At 33.4% G+C, this 16,352-nt stretch overlaps 1 protein-coding gene across 3 annotated transcripts in view; it reads left to right on the top strand.

Moving 5' to 3' along the window:
- NOVA1 (NOVA alternative splicing regulator 1) overlaps window positions 1–16,352 on the top strand; it is a 160,510-nt gene that overhangs the window by 43,354 nt on the left and 100,804 nt on the right. The window contains exon 1 of one of the 3 annotated variants that reach the window (XM_065906423.1): window positions 6,765–6,864. The exons of 1 other annotated variant lie outside the window; for it this stretch is intronic. The gene's annotated coding sequence lies outside the window, so the exon portion shown is untranslated. Of the gene's footprint in view, window positions 1–6,764; window positions 6,865–6,888; window positions 7,899–16,352 lie in introns of those variants that run through there. One more of the 3 variants, XM_065906424.1, reaches the window with a different exon arrangement.

The following is a 16,352-nucleotide window of genomic DNA, read 5'->3' as shown; positions in this document are numbered from 1 at the left end:
CCTTGATTTCAGACTCTGGCCTCCCAAACTGTGAGATGATTAATTTCTGTTCTTTAAGTCCTCCAGTTATGGCAGCCCTGACAAACTAATACACATTTGATTGATGTTCTGCATCTTTTCACATGCTCATAGGTCATCACTTTATTGTTTGGTGAGGTGTCTTTTCAGACCTTTGGCCCATTTTTTAAATTGAATTCATTTTCTAGTTGTTGAATTTGAGTTTTTTTGTCTTTTTAGATTACTAGTCCTTTATCATATATGTGTTTTCTAAATAATGTCTCCGTATCTGTAGCTTGTTTTTTCATTCTCTTAACGGGCTTCTTTGTTTTCGTCAAGCAAAAGTTTTTAATTTTAATGAAGACCAATTGATGAATTATTTTCTTTTATGCATTGTGCTTTTGCTGTTGTATCTGAGAAGTTATTGTCAATTCCAAGGTCACCTAGATTTTTCTCCTATGTTATATTCTAGGAGGTTTATAGCTTTGTCTTTTTTCTGTTTTGAACTCATTTTTAATAAAAGGTTTATTGTCTGCATCTAGATTTTTTTTTTTTTTTTGATACAGATGTCCAGTTAGGCCAGCATGATTTGTTGAAAAGGTTATTCTTTCTTCATTGACTTTTATTTGCTTCTTTGTCCAAGATCAGTTGACTATATTTGTATGAGTTTGTTTTGGGGCTCTTTATTCTCTTCCAAGGATCAGTTTTTCTGTTCTTTGACTGATATCAAACAGTCTTGAATACTGTTACTTTATAGTAAGTCTTTTTCTTTTACACCAGTGATTAGAATATTTAATAATAAAATATTCATATGTCACTTTACACAGAAGAAGTCCTAAAAGATGTGTAACAGAAATAAACAAAAAGACAATCTTGTATGTGAGACCTCCAAATGGCAATTTCACTATCTGGACCTCAGCTGGGTTTTAGGTTTTATGTACAGTTACTCTCTGTGTGTGCACAGTTACTTAGTCATGTCTGACTGTTTATGATCCCATGGACTGTAGCCTGCTGGGCTCCTCTATCCATGCGATTTTCCAGGCAAGAATACTAGAGTGGGTTGCCGTTTCCTTCTCCGTGTACTAAGTCTTAAAGTCTGATAGAGTCAGTCTTCCAGCTTTTTTCTTCTCTTTCAATATTGTGTTGACAATCTGGCTGACATTATTTACTAACAGTGAATTAACATGTAAGTTTGAAATACTTGAGTTTAAATGATTTTCTTTATACTTTTCAATATACTTACAAATGATTACATTTATTCTTATATCCTGTGAAAAACTAGACTAGAAAAAAGGCATAATTATAGAACTTAGTTTTTTAACTTTGTGAGTCATATTACTTACCTCGTGTTGTATTTCTGAGAACTGATTGATAAAATATGTTATATACCAGGCATGATTTAGGATAAGTGCTTGTAAAATGCACAGGACCATTACACAAGGAGTTGTAAACGTGAGTGTAATAGGATCCTGTATTCTCTAAAAGTGTGACATTTAAACAGAATTATTTTGTATTATTTAGTCATGTAAAATCCTGATACCTTAATTTATTTTAAAAGATATATCTGTTTTCAGAGAATTCCTATTACATTTTAATTTGAATATTAAATAAATGGAAAATTTAGGGGACAGCCCAAAGTTATTAAGATATAAATCAAGGCAGAATATTCTTTAAAATTGTGTTTCAGGTTACTCCAATATGAGTATCAAAATTGTTCCTTTAAAACAAGCATTTTAAACTCTTGTTTTTTCTTTTTTCTTCTGTGGATCCTTTTTGTCTTCAAGCTTCTAAGTTCAGTGTCCGATTTATGGGATTTTGCTTTTTAGTTTCTGTACAACCTAGTATTCTCTACAAATGTATATAGTATTTATATTTGTTAGTTTTTATAATAAGACAGTATTATTTACAAATGTTCAAAATATTTATGTAACTTTTATACACAAGGAAATCTAAAGAATTCGTTATGAAATTCTCATAGTTATATACTTGCTAGTTCTTAAGAATAAGAAAGTACTTGTTCTTAAGAATAAGAAGTAATATGTTTATGCAAGTATTCAGCCTGAATATTTTAGAGAGATGAAAAGCAAATAAATCATTTACTAGCTCACTGGTGTTAACCGTTTCATAATAAAGTATGGCTTGAGATGATGGGAATGGAGAGTTAAATGGGAATGCAAACATGAAGTTTTTTATTTTTCTCCAGCCTGACCTTTGTTTATGATTGGTCACATCAGTTTTTTGTTTGTTTCTTTACTCCAGGGAAATATTAAAACTTTCTGGACACGTCAGAAAATCAATTTGGTCTGACTTTAGTAAAGTCAGTTTAATCTGACTCAGTTTGAATTTTAACCTTATAGCACAATTTAAAACAGCTTTCCCCCTTCTACTCGGTGCTGCTTAGGCTGTTCTGAGAGATTGTAGTATGGAAGGGGTTGAATCTAGTCATTCAGGCTGCTCATTCCAGTGAGCAGAGAATGATCTGCTCTTTCATTTATATTCCTGTTTGTCCTCCTGAGCGTTGGTGCTTGGAGGAGAGAAGCAAAAAGGGAAAAGATGCCCCTACTTAAGTGGTGCATCTTTTTTATTTTTTCTATTTCTGATCATCTGAATAACCCTCATGCGTTCTGTAGGGAAAGAGGCAAATACTACTCTTTATGTGTCAGGTGTATTAAACTTTTTGGGGGGATGAGATATTTTTGAAATGTCACCCTATCCAGTTTGTCTTTTTCTTCTCTTTCTCAGTTTCTGCTTCTCCAGTGTGCACCCAGCCCCAGTGGGATCCTCATTGTCTAGAGGCATAAATCCAACTACTTTGATAGCCTCACTCTTTGCTGTTTTTAATAGTGACTCCAGTTCTCTCTACCTGTTTTCCATTCCACATCTGTTTTCCCACCTCCCCATATAGGCGTGGCTAGGGGGTGTGGGCATGGGATGATAAGCAAGTCTAAACATAAGCAAAAGTCCAGCTGAGTGATGAGGTAACCAGTTTTCCATTCATGCCCATCTTTCAGCCCACTCTGATAGGCTTTGGGCTCTTGGAAATAGCACTGTCCAACTACATTAAGTCAGTGAAGCAGACTCTGATGATTGAGTCACTCAAGATGGACAGGGGTAGGCAGTTTGCAGTAAAGAGAAACTAAACTTGTTTAGACTGTCTTTTAAATGTGAAACACTTGAGTGGTGATTTTTTTTGTTCATAGTCGTGGATTATAATGCCAGTTTCTGTCTGTGGGAGAAGTCCCACCTGATAGTCTGTTGGTAAGTTTTCTCAAAGTCTTGCTGATACTTCTTTCTTGCTGTCTATCATCAGTTCCACCACAACAGCTAGTGTGAGCCTTTTTAAAGATTGAACAGGTTATATCTCTCTCCTAGTCAAGTTACTGCAGTGGCTTTCTTTAACAGTTACAAATCTGAAGTCCTTATATTATCCCAGGTTAAAGCTTGATCATGTGGCCTACAAGGCCCTACATCATCTCATCATTTGTTCTTGTGTCAGATGTTTGCTCTTGCTGCTCCATCTGTTGGCAGTATTCTTACCCCAGATCGTCAGTCTGTGGACTCCTGCCACTTCATTTTTCACTCATACAATGCTGCTTCCTTGGGTTTTCTTTGTACACTCTTAAAATAGTGTATCCGTCACTCTTTTCTCATAGCTTGCTTTAGTTTTAGTACATTGGTGAATCATTTTCTTACACTTTATTATATATTTAATGGTTTATTTAATGTCTGTCTTCTCCATTAGCATATAATCAAAGGACAAATCACAGGCTCCTTTGTTCAGTGCTTTGCCCAGTGGCTAAAATGGGACCTGACCCATATGAGAAAGTCACTTTTTTGTTGTTGAATGAATGAATGAATGAAATGCATGCTACTTTCTGTACTCAAACTTTAGAAATAGCTTTGATTTATCTTATAATTTTTACCCTCTTAGTGTTTTACAAAGTAGTGTGCTTTAAACTTTTTTTTACCAATCTCTTATCATTCTTAACTGTATGTTCCCATTGTTAGCATCCCAGTTGAACCATCTGCACCTCTAGTTCATCTCCCATGCTGCTGCTGGAAATTGTTTTTATAATAATACTTCTGAAAATGCCACTTATGTGGAATAAAATATTGAAAAATTCCTTAGCGTGATTGGGCCTGTGCCTCTTGTTCTTCTCTTCACTGACCCTCCTGTGCGCTCTATATTCTGTGCTTATCCTTTTCATTATAGTGCTCCGAATGCTTACTATGCTTCTTTCCTACTTCTGTGCCTTTCCTTAAAGCCTCTACTGTTTGTTCTTACTGCTATATATTTTATTGGTGTGTGAATACATAAAATGTAACACCTATCATGAGAAGACTCAAGGAAAAGCACTTTACATTTGAAATGATTGGGAACAAACTATATAGTTGCCCTGTCTGCCATTATTTCAGATATATTTGCAAGCTTATTCCTTCACTGAGCATCTTTAATACATGGTAGCAATTTATTTGTCAAATTTTAATGGGTGTTTAAAAGTTACCAAAACCTTGAAGAGCGCCATGCACACTATTTTGTAATGCTATTTGTAATAATTGTAAATTCATTTTAAAGGTAAGGTTTATCTACATATTGTAACTCTAAAGCTTCTTTTTAAAGGATGTGAGGATGTGTATGTATGAATATTTGTTGTATCTCTTACCTCAGAAAATTAAACAGTAAATAAAATGGTATATGAAAGTAAAAGTATTATTTGTATAACCTTTTCAGAAAATATGTTTCCTTGATAGATTCTTCCAATTTAGATTTTTTTGTTGTTGTTTGAAAGGCCAGCCTGATAAAGAAAGTGAAATAACTTTATATAAACCATTGAAGCCAATTTTCTTTTCATGTCTGAACCTTTTCCAAGTAAGTACTGTGTCATCGAAGGGACCAGTGTGGCTTTTGGGAAAATGTAGACTCTAGGAGTATTTCGCAGTGTTCCAAAACTTGTATTTAGCATTTTTGTATCTAAACTAATGCAGAACTGTGTAGCTTGTGATGTTGATCTCTTTTAGAAGACACACCTAAATAAAAGTAGAAGACACAGCTAGGTCAAAGTCATATATTATGAAGTTATAGAGCAGTAAACGAAGGTGGGGCCCTGTAAGGAAGTTCTGTTTGACACAGCTCTTTTGAACAGTTACTACTGTTACTGACAATAATGGGTCAATATTAGGTGCTTTCTGTCCGTTATTTCATTTAGTGGTTGGAACTTCCTGGTGTCTGTTCCTCACTTTACATAATGAGCTGCTCAGATTTAGGAATTTGATTTAAATGATTACTGTTCCTTATTCAGTTGAATGTCTTCACATTATTTACCAGTAGTTCCTTAAACTTGTTTGGAAAATCACAGAGCCTTTTGAAAACCTGACAAAAGCCCATTTCCCATAGGGAAAAAATATACACCTGTATAATATATCTTTAGCCTGCAATTTTGCAGAATTCCTAGTTTTCCTAATTCCCATATGTAGACCCCAGATTGGGAATCCCTGATCTATGTCTTCTTTTAATAAAGAGACTGGGGAATTCTGCATTTTTTCTTCCTTTGCAACCTCTTGTCACTTAAAAGTAAATAATATTCCTTTATGTTATGACTTATTATAGAAAGAGTTTAAGAAAGCTGAAAGGAAATTGTAAGCTATCTCTGACCTCACTGAATATATGCCAAAATAAATCTGTTATGACAAGTGAGATTCAGATAAGTTTGATGAAAGAACACTTTTTAATGGTCTGATTTGTTGGACTTTGCATCAAAGCATTCTCAATCTGTTTCAGGAACCTAAATGCTATTTTGAAGTAGTGTAATCAGTTACCTCTTCAGATTAGCATAAATATAGTAGCTGTGCCTAGAGATAGATTAGAAAATACTTTCACGCTTAGTGATTCAGTGATATTTCTCAGAGAACAATTTCTGGATTTTTATCTTCTGATTCCATCAAAGATAAATCATATACAGAGGGTGTTGTTTTAATAGTAGAAGTAGGATATAGTAATTATTTTCTGTATTGATGAGTTGAAATTATCATATAATTGGTGAATTCATTGTTTATATGGGCAAAGGAAGAAGATGTATTTAGATTTTAATTCATTGTGACTTTGAGGAAGAGAAGATGTCGTTTTCTAATTAGGTCACTTCTAAAGCTCCATTATATGAAAAATAGCCCTTTATAGTTTTTGAGAACTGTTTGTTTTTTTTTTTTATAAAATGTTTGACATGAAGTAATTAAGAATTTCACAATGTTTTTCCTTAGCAATTCTTTTTAGATATTTTCATGTTACTTATGTTTCAGTTTTGATATCTCACCTGTTTTTACCCCTTGAATTGTTATCTAAAGCAAATAAATGGGCCAGAGTAAAGAATTTTACTGTATACATTTACCTGGTTTTAGGAAAATTACTATAGAAATAATGCTATAAGTCAGTAAAGAATGTTTGGGTTTAATTTTTTGACATATGTTTCAGTAATGATACTTAGTTATATTGTGAATTGAATAACTGTATTTTTATTTTTTCTGTCTCATTCTTAACATTCAATTTTTCAATGAATAGTAGCCTGTCTGTGTAAGGCTCTTGTGACTAAACGATGTATCCTGCTTTGCTGTGGCGGTTTGCAGACAGCCCCTTTTGTTGTCAAATGTTCTCATTTTCTATAGTACTTTTCATCCCTGTATATATGTACAGGAGTCACTTCACCCACCACCGAATTGCAGCCACTTCTGAGGTGGAACGCAGCAACTGTTTAACAGCGCACTTTCCCCTAGGTGCTGACAGCTGTAGAAGAAATTGTACATGGTCCTGTACGGAAGGTATTTCTCCACTGTGCCATCTGCAGAGTGAAACTGACTAGGAGTACTACATAGACTGTAAGTTTCTTGTGTACCCGCCCTAGACTGGAAAACCCAAAGCGAGAAAATAACACAAAACTGGGAAGCATCATTGAAAAATGTATTGAGGTCAGTTAAGCTTAGGGCTGCTGTCCCTGGCTCTAAATTTTTTAAGGTCATCTAATTTGTGATTGGTACTGATTACATAGCAAATGAATGGATGCACTCATTGGAAATTATTTTATTCTAAAAGCAGATGTAACTAAAATGCTTTATTAAGTACTTCACTTTTAATGAAACTTGAGAATCTGTTTGTTTTTAAATAATTTTCAAATGACCAAATCAATATTATATAAGATTTTAGAGCTATGTTCTTAAAGTAGCAAATCAACTTATAATTCAATAAAATATCCCAATGAGCTTTGCTTGCAGTTCTCTACACCTTAGTATTAATTTAATACTTTCACTCTTTTTGTGAAAGTTTTGCAGCAAAGCCAGTTTTTGATGAATGTAGTTTTGATTTTTTGTTTTAGAAACATTGTTTAAAATTTTTACTGTATTGAAAGAAAGCATGGGAGAAAAGAAACAGTAAATATTTGAACTTCCACTTAGCATATTTTAGTTGCTCTCTCCCATTTAATTATTTAATAATTTCCCTTTTTTCCTTTTGTAAAAGTAGTTTTACAAGAGTGCTACTTTTGTAAGTTTGGCATGGTTATGCTTTGTAGGATAGGAAAATAACATTAAGAACCACTGTGTCATTTTAAACAATATGATATGGATTGTTATATTTCATTGTTTTGCCTTTTTTAGTCAAATAGTATGACTTACTAGTTATCTTTGTGTGTGTGTTGAGTATGGGTGTATCTATAGACATTTATATGGCAAGAATTAGACTCTTTTAGTCTTTAGAAAGTTTTAATCTTATAAAACATAGTGTCTTTTGTTTTAGGTAACTTTAACATATGTGTCATAACTTAAATGATATTTGTGTACATCTCTATACCTATAGATTCTCAATGAAAGCAGATAAAAGCCTCTCTGGGCCACAGTTTGTTTACTTGTAAAATGAGGTGGGTGGAAAAAATTATTTTCTAGAGACCATTTCTTTAAGTGTTTTTTGTTCCACTAAATAGTAGAATTCAGTGTATTCAAAATTGTACCTTACGTTATGTAACCAGATATTTTGGTTCAAGTGATTTTGTTCTACTTAGAATATTATTTGTACTAATTAAATACCAAGTGGTGCTATTTTAGAATCAAATAGGAGGTCTAATTTCCTACAAGATTTGTCAACTGTCTCTAATTTGTAGTGGAGTTACAATGTTTTTGAATAAATTTTTTTGAGAATAAATACAGTCTGATTTTCATCAGGAAACATCAAGTATATTAGGAAAAGCTAAACTTTATTTACATTCAGAGAAGAATGTACTTAAATATTGCCAAAAAACTAACTTTTAAAGGAGATTTTAACCCTTACTTGCATATACTTAATGCTTCACTCAGTAGTCAAAACATTAAAAAAATAAACATCAGTATTTTTAAAAATTTATAGTTTTAGACATAATATACTTGTGTTTCTCTAGCAAGAATGTATTTTATCAGTATGTGAAATATTTGATTTGCTATAATTGGTTCCTTTGCATTTTCTACATGCAGTGTAAGTATTAATCCTATTCATCTTATTAACTGAAGTACTCATACTAGACAGAATAAACCATATGTTTTATATATATACATATATTAATGTTTTAGTGAAAAGGTACAAAGTATACCTGTGGTGCATATTTGAATAAATATTTTTCAGTTATACAGGATATTTAATTGTTATATTTTATATCTTCTGTGGCTGATGAAATTTAATTAGATTCGTATGAAACGTATAATATACTCCCAGTGTATGGTATTTGGAAAAAAAGAATTATATGGAAAATTTCATTTTTATTTAATATGCTTGTGTACTATTTGAATTTAATGAACATGTACTGCTTGTGCAATCAAAAATAATGTTGATGTTTAAGTTCAGTTGTACATTTGAAACATTAGTTTATTTAGAAATTATTCTTATTGCATAAAGTATCTTATAGATGCTTAATATCTCTATTTAATTTTTTATTTTCCAAGGGGGAGTTTATTATCATATTCTGAAGGGCCTGAATTGTGGTCAGACATATTAATCTGTATTCTCTTCATAATTTCAGAATTCAGAAATAAATACTAAATCAAGAGTAGTTAATCTTAATGAAACCTTTATTTTTTCATCCTCCGTTATAATTTTCTATTTGAAATAGGAAAGTTGAATCAAATCCATAGGTAATAGGAATTTCTAAATAATTGTATGTACTTAGACCTCCAGCTTCCCTGGTGGCTCAGAGGTTAAAGCATCTGCCTCCAGTGCGGGAGACCCGGGTTCGATCCCTGGGTTGGGAAGATCCCCTGGAGAAGGAAATGGTAACCCACTCCAGTATTCTTGCCTGGAGAATCCCATGGACGGAGGAGCCTGGTGGGCTACAGTCCATGGGGTGGCAAAGAGTCAGACACGACTGAGCGACTTCACTTTCACTTTCAGACCTCCAGCAATAATGTTCTGGCAATATCTAGTTTTCAATTAGAGATTTTAAAAAGAAATATTAAGACTAGCTGAAGAAATAAGTGAAATTGATGAGAAAATAAGCTACCCAGAAGTATACTTTGAGTGTGGATTTTAACTTAAACTAATTTTTTTTAAAGCACACATTTTAAAATAGTTTCAATACATATTTTAGTTTCTCAGATACTCTCCTCAGTTTTACAAAGTACATACTCTTTTAGATTAGAGATATTTTTAGATCCATCCCAAACATATTTTTAAAAAGTTATTTGGCTTACCAAACTTTGTGATACTATAGGGAGATAAAAAAACTTTCAAATATTTTATTGTGAACAATGGGGAGATGATTTTGTAATTTAACATTAGGTGAACAGTTCTTTTTCTTCTAAATGGTTTAAATTTGTGTTACTTCATTTAATAAACTTTTGTATTCATACAATATTTATTTTCTGTCATCCAAAATATAATTATGTTCCTAGAAAAATACATGCATTTGAATGTATCTATTTTAGAAATAAATGAGAAAAGATCTTTTCCCCAGATAACCTCTGGCAAATATATGGAGATAAAATCCTCATAGAATGACCTCAAGCTTTGCTATATCTTATTTTATATAAATTCCTGCCTATTTTATGAATTCTGCAGGTGTTTATCAGTATAAATTGAATTGGTTGAAAATTTTAAATGTTTAAGTTTGCTTGAAGAACTATTTATGCCACAGGTTTTAATGCAGAATTTAATAAGCCTTCTTGTTTTAAAAAAATTTTAACTCTGATATTTCAATGTGTTGTGGGTAAAACTTGTGATGTGTGTATGTGTATGCATGTTTGTGTGTGTGTATCCGTGTATTTCTAATGTATTTTCTGAAGTGTGTTTGGAATCCTGATCACCACTTTGTAGCTTTTTATTCAAATGTAACTTGCTTAAGAAATTTAAGGGTTCCCCCCCTCAAACTGTTAATTGAAAATCATTATACCTACCTCACAGGGTTGTTGTGAGGAAAAAACAAGCATGTGAAAGAGTTCTTAGTGTATATTAGACATGCAGTATATGAAAAATGAGTGTTACTAAAACCTTTCAGTGGCCTCCATTGTTCTTTAGATAAAATCCAAATTCCCTGTCCAGGCATGTGAACTGGCTCAACTTTATTTCTTCCTGCATGTATTGATTGCTTGATTGATTGATACTGAACTTCTTACAATTCCCAGAATATGCCATGCTTTCATTGTGCCTTTGCCTGCCTGCAACATTCTTTCCAGCCACTCACATACCTCTTTATCCTAGGCTCCTATCCATTGTATGACTCAACCCAATTCTGTGGACATAACTTTAATTTCTCCTTAACTGAGGTGTTTCCTACTTCTGTATGATCCTGTAGGCTTTGCTTCTTCCTGTTCTAGCAGTTATTGTCTGTAAGATAATACTTGTGCTTGTCTCTTTCCTCTGTGTGGCTTCCCTGGTAGCTCAGATGGTAAAGAATCTGCCTGCGATGCGGGAGACCCAGGTTCGATCCCTGGGTCAGGAAGACCTGTTGGAGAAGGAAGTGGCAGCCCAGTCCAGTTTTCTTGTCTGGGAAATCCCATGGACAGAGGAGCCTGGCGGGCTACAATCCATGGAGTCTCAGAGAGTTGGATATGAGTGAGCTAATAACCCTTTCACTTTCTGTAACCTCACTGAAGGTGGAATTTGCCTTTAACTTATTTTCCCCAGTACTTTCGAGTTTCTGCAACTCAGAACATGAGTGAACATTTTACAAATAGATGTAGGTTCTCCCTAAACAAATTCACAGTATATATATATATGCTTAGATGATTGTATGCCTTCAAAAAATAACTTAAAGTCATCTATATTTATAGATTTCAGATTTCACAATAATCAAATCAAAATTTTGACCTTAAAATCAGGCTACTTTGCCCACCATTTGCCACTTTCTATGGATTTATTAAAAGAGATGAACTCATCAGGGTGCTTTACTCTATTTACTTTATTCTTTTCTGTCGCAGAGTATAAAATCCGAACTCTGAATATTATCTTTTCCATATCTTAATGCTTTTCAAGAACCTATCTTTGTTCTGCTGTGCTTTTGCTCGTCTTCCTTTCTCTTTCTCTTGCGCTTCTCTCTCTCCCCATTTTTTTCTCCTTTATTCCTTCTTTTCCCACTCTCTGGCATTGCAAGTTAGTCTTAATTTTCAGGCAATAAAAAAACAGGCTAAGAAGTTAAAATTCCAAACTCTCATCCTATGTAAAATTTCTCCCTTACATCAACCTTACTCAAAGCAGGCTCAAAAATCTGAGTGGGGAAGGGCATATCAACTAGTAGACTTTCTTTTCTGTTTTTTAGTTTTATTAAATATTATTTTTTTTACATTATTGTATTGGTTTCTGCCATACAACAATGCAGATCCGCCACAGTTATACCTACATTCCATCCCCTCCCCACATCCCATCCTTCCAGGTCATCCCAGGACACCACACTGGGCTCCCTGGGCCACACGGCAGCTTCTCAGTAGCTCTCAGTTTCTTTTGTCTTATTTTTCCTCCCTACTTACTGTGCAGGTCCTGGGTCTTCCAAGGTTGGACATTAGAAATAGAGAATTACTAATTGGTAGTAAAGGTATGTTGGAAATCCGAATGGGTTCTTTCTCTTGCTTTGAGGGGTTTATCAAGGATTCCTGCGCCTGAAGGTAACCCGGGTAGAATTGATACTCTGTTTTCTTTGACTCCCTTCCTTAGGCTCTTGACTTTCTGGTCTACCTCTAGCCTCTACTTCTGGTGTCATCTTGTTCCTTTTGTAGTCCTTTGGGTAGACTTTCTTTAAAAATGGCTCAGGACTAGTTTCTTTCCCAGTATCCTTATTTGTCCTATGGGAAAATGTTTATTGAGTCCATAAACTGGAATGAAACTCTGGGCCATTTCTGAGGTGGTAGCCCAGAGTGAGATCATCTTGCACCCTTGCCTTTAGATTTTGTTTCAGTCCTAATTCCAGTTTCTGTTCCATTCATTAAGTGTCCTGTATTCTAAAGGGCATAGGGCAAAATCTGAGTGAATCATAGTTCTGTTTATTCCTCAAACAATTTATAAACTCCCCTTCTCCAATAGATGCTTTTTTTTTTAATGTGAATGATAGACTAAAGGATACATGAGCAGTTTATGTCCCCAGTCTTTCCAAGTGTTGCATAGATGATGTGTCACCTGAGCTCTTGTACTTGGAACCTATTGTTCTCAGCTTTGGATCCTTAGCTGAAAGTGTAAAAACAGGAAAACTCATATATTTTAACATCCTTTTAAATCACCTACACTGAGGCCCTTATGGGCAGCTGGCATATCTATGAATGTTCATTCATGTCTATTTTTCCATGCCTCGTCTTAAGCTATTTTGTGACGCTGAGGTATTCATTTTACCTTTTCCTCCTGGTGGAATCTTACTTGGTCTTTGATGCCCAATTTAGGTGACGTCTTTACTGATCTTGGCAGTTAGAATAAGTGCTTTTCTCTAGTGTGTTCTTTGCTCTCACTAGTACTTTGTTTATGATATTATTGTATTGCCTATTAAAATGGATATCTTCCTACTAGATTGTGAGCATTTTTGAGACAGCCACTGACATATTTCTTAGTGAATATCTTACTTCCTTTCTGTAATATAATCAATGTATTATTTGCTGAATTTATGAATCTCTTCTGAACATTGAGATCAGAGTTTATAATACTATTGTTGAGTAATTCATACTAATATTGTTATTTATTTATATCCTTGATCCAAAAATATTTGAGGGTGCAAATAATTTGAGAATTATTTTTATGCCTCTAATTTTTTTTAAGCTAGTGGTGTTGCATTTTATTTACTCTTAGGCAAGTGCATTTTAGATTTAGTTCTGTTTTGGCTCAGTTGATCTTCTTTCAGTTTCCTTGCATTTCTTTATTTTTCTTTCTTGTTGTATTACAGTTGATGGGGTCAGTGGTGATTAAATAAGGGTAACCAAGTAATCCAAGTAGGTTCAGATTGAAAGAAAATTCTTTCTTTCTATTACAGGATTTTCTTTTCTTAAATTCCTCAAGTTTTCAGATTGTATCACAAAATATGGTCAGAAATGGTGAAAAATCAAACTGTCAGTTACCAAGAGTGACCTTTGGTTATGAGAGAGTAGTATGCCTATAACAGAAAATCAAATTGAAGCTGTATTTGTTGAGAGTAAAGTGTTTTTTCAATCCTACTTTAATGGATTATTATTTTGAGTGATTACTATACAGAAGTTGACTTAAAAAGTTTGAGATCTAGCATTGAATTTCTGCTATTCTTTACCATAATAATTTAATGCAATCTTTATTGCTGAAATTTAGCCAAAAGTAGGATTCTTTAATATGTATGGTCAGGTATATATTATTATCATATGGTCAGGTGATAATTAGAGAAGTGAAAAGTCAAAATGGCATTGTAAGTACAAATAATTGAAAAATTCCTTTTATGTTTAAAAATCTTTTTTTTTCCTGGAAACTGCCAAGTAAGTGTAGATAGTATACTAAAAAGTAAAAGAGGGAAAAAAATGTGTTCTGTTCAAATCAGATCATCAGAGTTTGAGAGAAGTTAAATCAGTTATCAAGAAAACATCCCAGTAATATCTTGCTCCTTATTTCCACATTGCTATTAAATATGGATTATCTCATTGAAAATTTTAAAGATCTGTACCTTATTTACTAACGTTCACCAGTATGACTGATGACACTTTAACTCTTAATTTCTGATTTTTATCAGTTAACACTTCCTAGCCTAGGAATCTTGGTGAATGGATATTCTAACCTTTATGTTAGCTGAAATGATAAATATGACAAATCTAAGAATCAGTTGAATTTCAAGCAGTATTGATGCAAGAAATTGTAGTATATGTGATTACTTGTATGAAGTCATATTTCTTATACCAATAAGTGTGTATTTGCACTTGATAAGAAGGAACAAACTATAAAACATGACTAATTGCGTCTTAGTTTTAGGTATCAAGAAGTTTTTCCTGCTACTTTACTCTTTTCCCAACCATTGAAGTAATTTAAACATTCTACTTAACAAAATTATTAAAATTAATTATTTTGTATTTTTTACTTAGCTGAGGTGAATATTGCTGTATGATGGAAGTTTGATTTTAGAAAGAACAAATTTCTGTTTTTGTAAGTTTTTGTGAACATACTTGGGAAGAGTAAAATTCAGGCAAGCTTTTAGGAAGCATATGGCATATATAGCCACCAGTCATCAAATAGGAAAATCAATACTTAAAAATATGGTTTTTTGAAATGTGTTATCTAAAATATACTTTTTAAAAAATTTGTCATTTTGGTTTACTTCCCCTTTTAAATGGCTCTATTTTTTAATTGTGATATTGTATAGGACTTTAATATAGAAACCCTGTTTTATTGGGTCAAGTAAAATGTTAAAAATTAAAAAATAATGAACCCTAAAATTCATCAGAAAGTTACCTCTGTATTTTATCCCTAATCTTAGATAGTGATCTAATACGTAATACCTTACTCATGTTATGGATGTAAATGCAAATAATAAGAAAATTGGCCATTAATTGATAGTTTTTATATTTCTTTTTTTAAATATTGACTCCATATTTTCCTATAGTATGCAGGTTATGACATATTCAGCATGTCTGAAACCAAACCAAATCTTTAGCTCTCCGTTATCAATTCTGCCTCCTGACCTCAATCATTCTTGCTATGCTTCACGGTATGCTTCAGGGTCAAAATATTACTGCCCTCCTTGCCTTTGATTTGAATATCATCCTACTTATTTCCAAATTCTCATTGTTTGCTTTTAAGATGCCTTGAAGCAATATACTTCATTCTGTATTTATTGACAAAACTGCAGTTCATTAATTAGCACTTAACTAAGATTTGTTTACTAGTTTTGTCTTTCTATTATCTTTTCTTTGCGAGTAGAAGCCACATATTATTCACATTTGTGATTTCCATAGAGAATATCATCAGTAAATTCTTTCTGAACTCACTCAATTTATTGTGAGATGGTTGATTCTTGATTTATAACTCTTAAAAATGTTGACTGGATTGCTGAAACATAGGTCAGTCCCACATTTAAAATCAGTCACACATTATTCCAACTAGGTGGAATTCCTTCCTATTAGTGTTAACATTACCAGGAAAGTACCTTAAATGAATTCTAACCAATAATCTAGAAAGAACACTTGACTTGGTACTAATTGTAAATGTGTTCAGTCGCTTCAGTTATCTCTGACTCTGTGACCCTGTGGACTGTAGCCCTCCAGGCTCCTCTTTCTAGGAGATTTTCCAGGCAAGAATACTGGAGTGGTTTACCATGCCCTCCTCCCGGTCTTCCTAACCCAGGGATGAAATCTCCTGCATTGCAGGCAGATTCTTTACCCTGAGCCACTGAAGAAATCCCCTGGTACTAATTATGTAAAAACAAATTTCCCTGGTCATATGCTAATATACTAGTTTGTAACTAGTTTGTAAACTAGTTTGTAAACTCCTGTTACAGCTTATACACTGAATTGCTTCTTTTTTCTTTGATCCCATTTTAAAAATAGTCATGTGCAATTTTGAGAAAATAGTTTTAGCAGAAAGCAACTAGTACGTTAGTTCTCTTCTTACATTAGTCCCTTTTTTTTGACATATGTAATGTCATTTTACATTCGTCCTTCTTTTAGGCATACATAATACAAATGGGAAGCAATCTTCTTTTGAAGTCTTACAAAAGTCAACTCAAATCCCAGTTCCACTGTGGATCTGATTTATTCTAGTAAAATACAGTGGCCTCCTAAGAAGAGTGATATCCAAGAACATACATGGATTGCTTACCATATGCCTTTTCAGCCTGTTGCCACATCACCTGTGGACATCTACATGCCAAATGTGAAGCTCCTGCCAGATCTGTGATACAATCAAGTGAAGTAACTCAGGTCTATTC

The sequence above is a fragment of the Muntiacus reevesi genome, chromosome 15, assembly GCF_963930625.1.
Source record: "Muntiacus reevesi chromosome 15, mMunRee1.1, whole genome shotgun sequence".
NCBI classification, from domain to species: domain Eukaryota; kingdom Metazoa; phylum Chordata; class Mammalia; order Artiodactyla; family Cervidae; genus Muntiacus; species Muntiacus reevesi.
The sequence above is the reverse complement of the archived record's forward strand: the minus strand, read 5'-3'. Positions and strand labels throughout refer to the sequence as shown.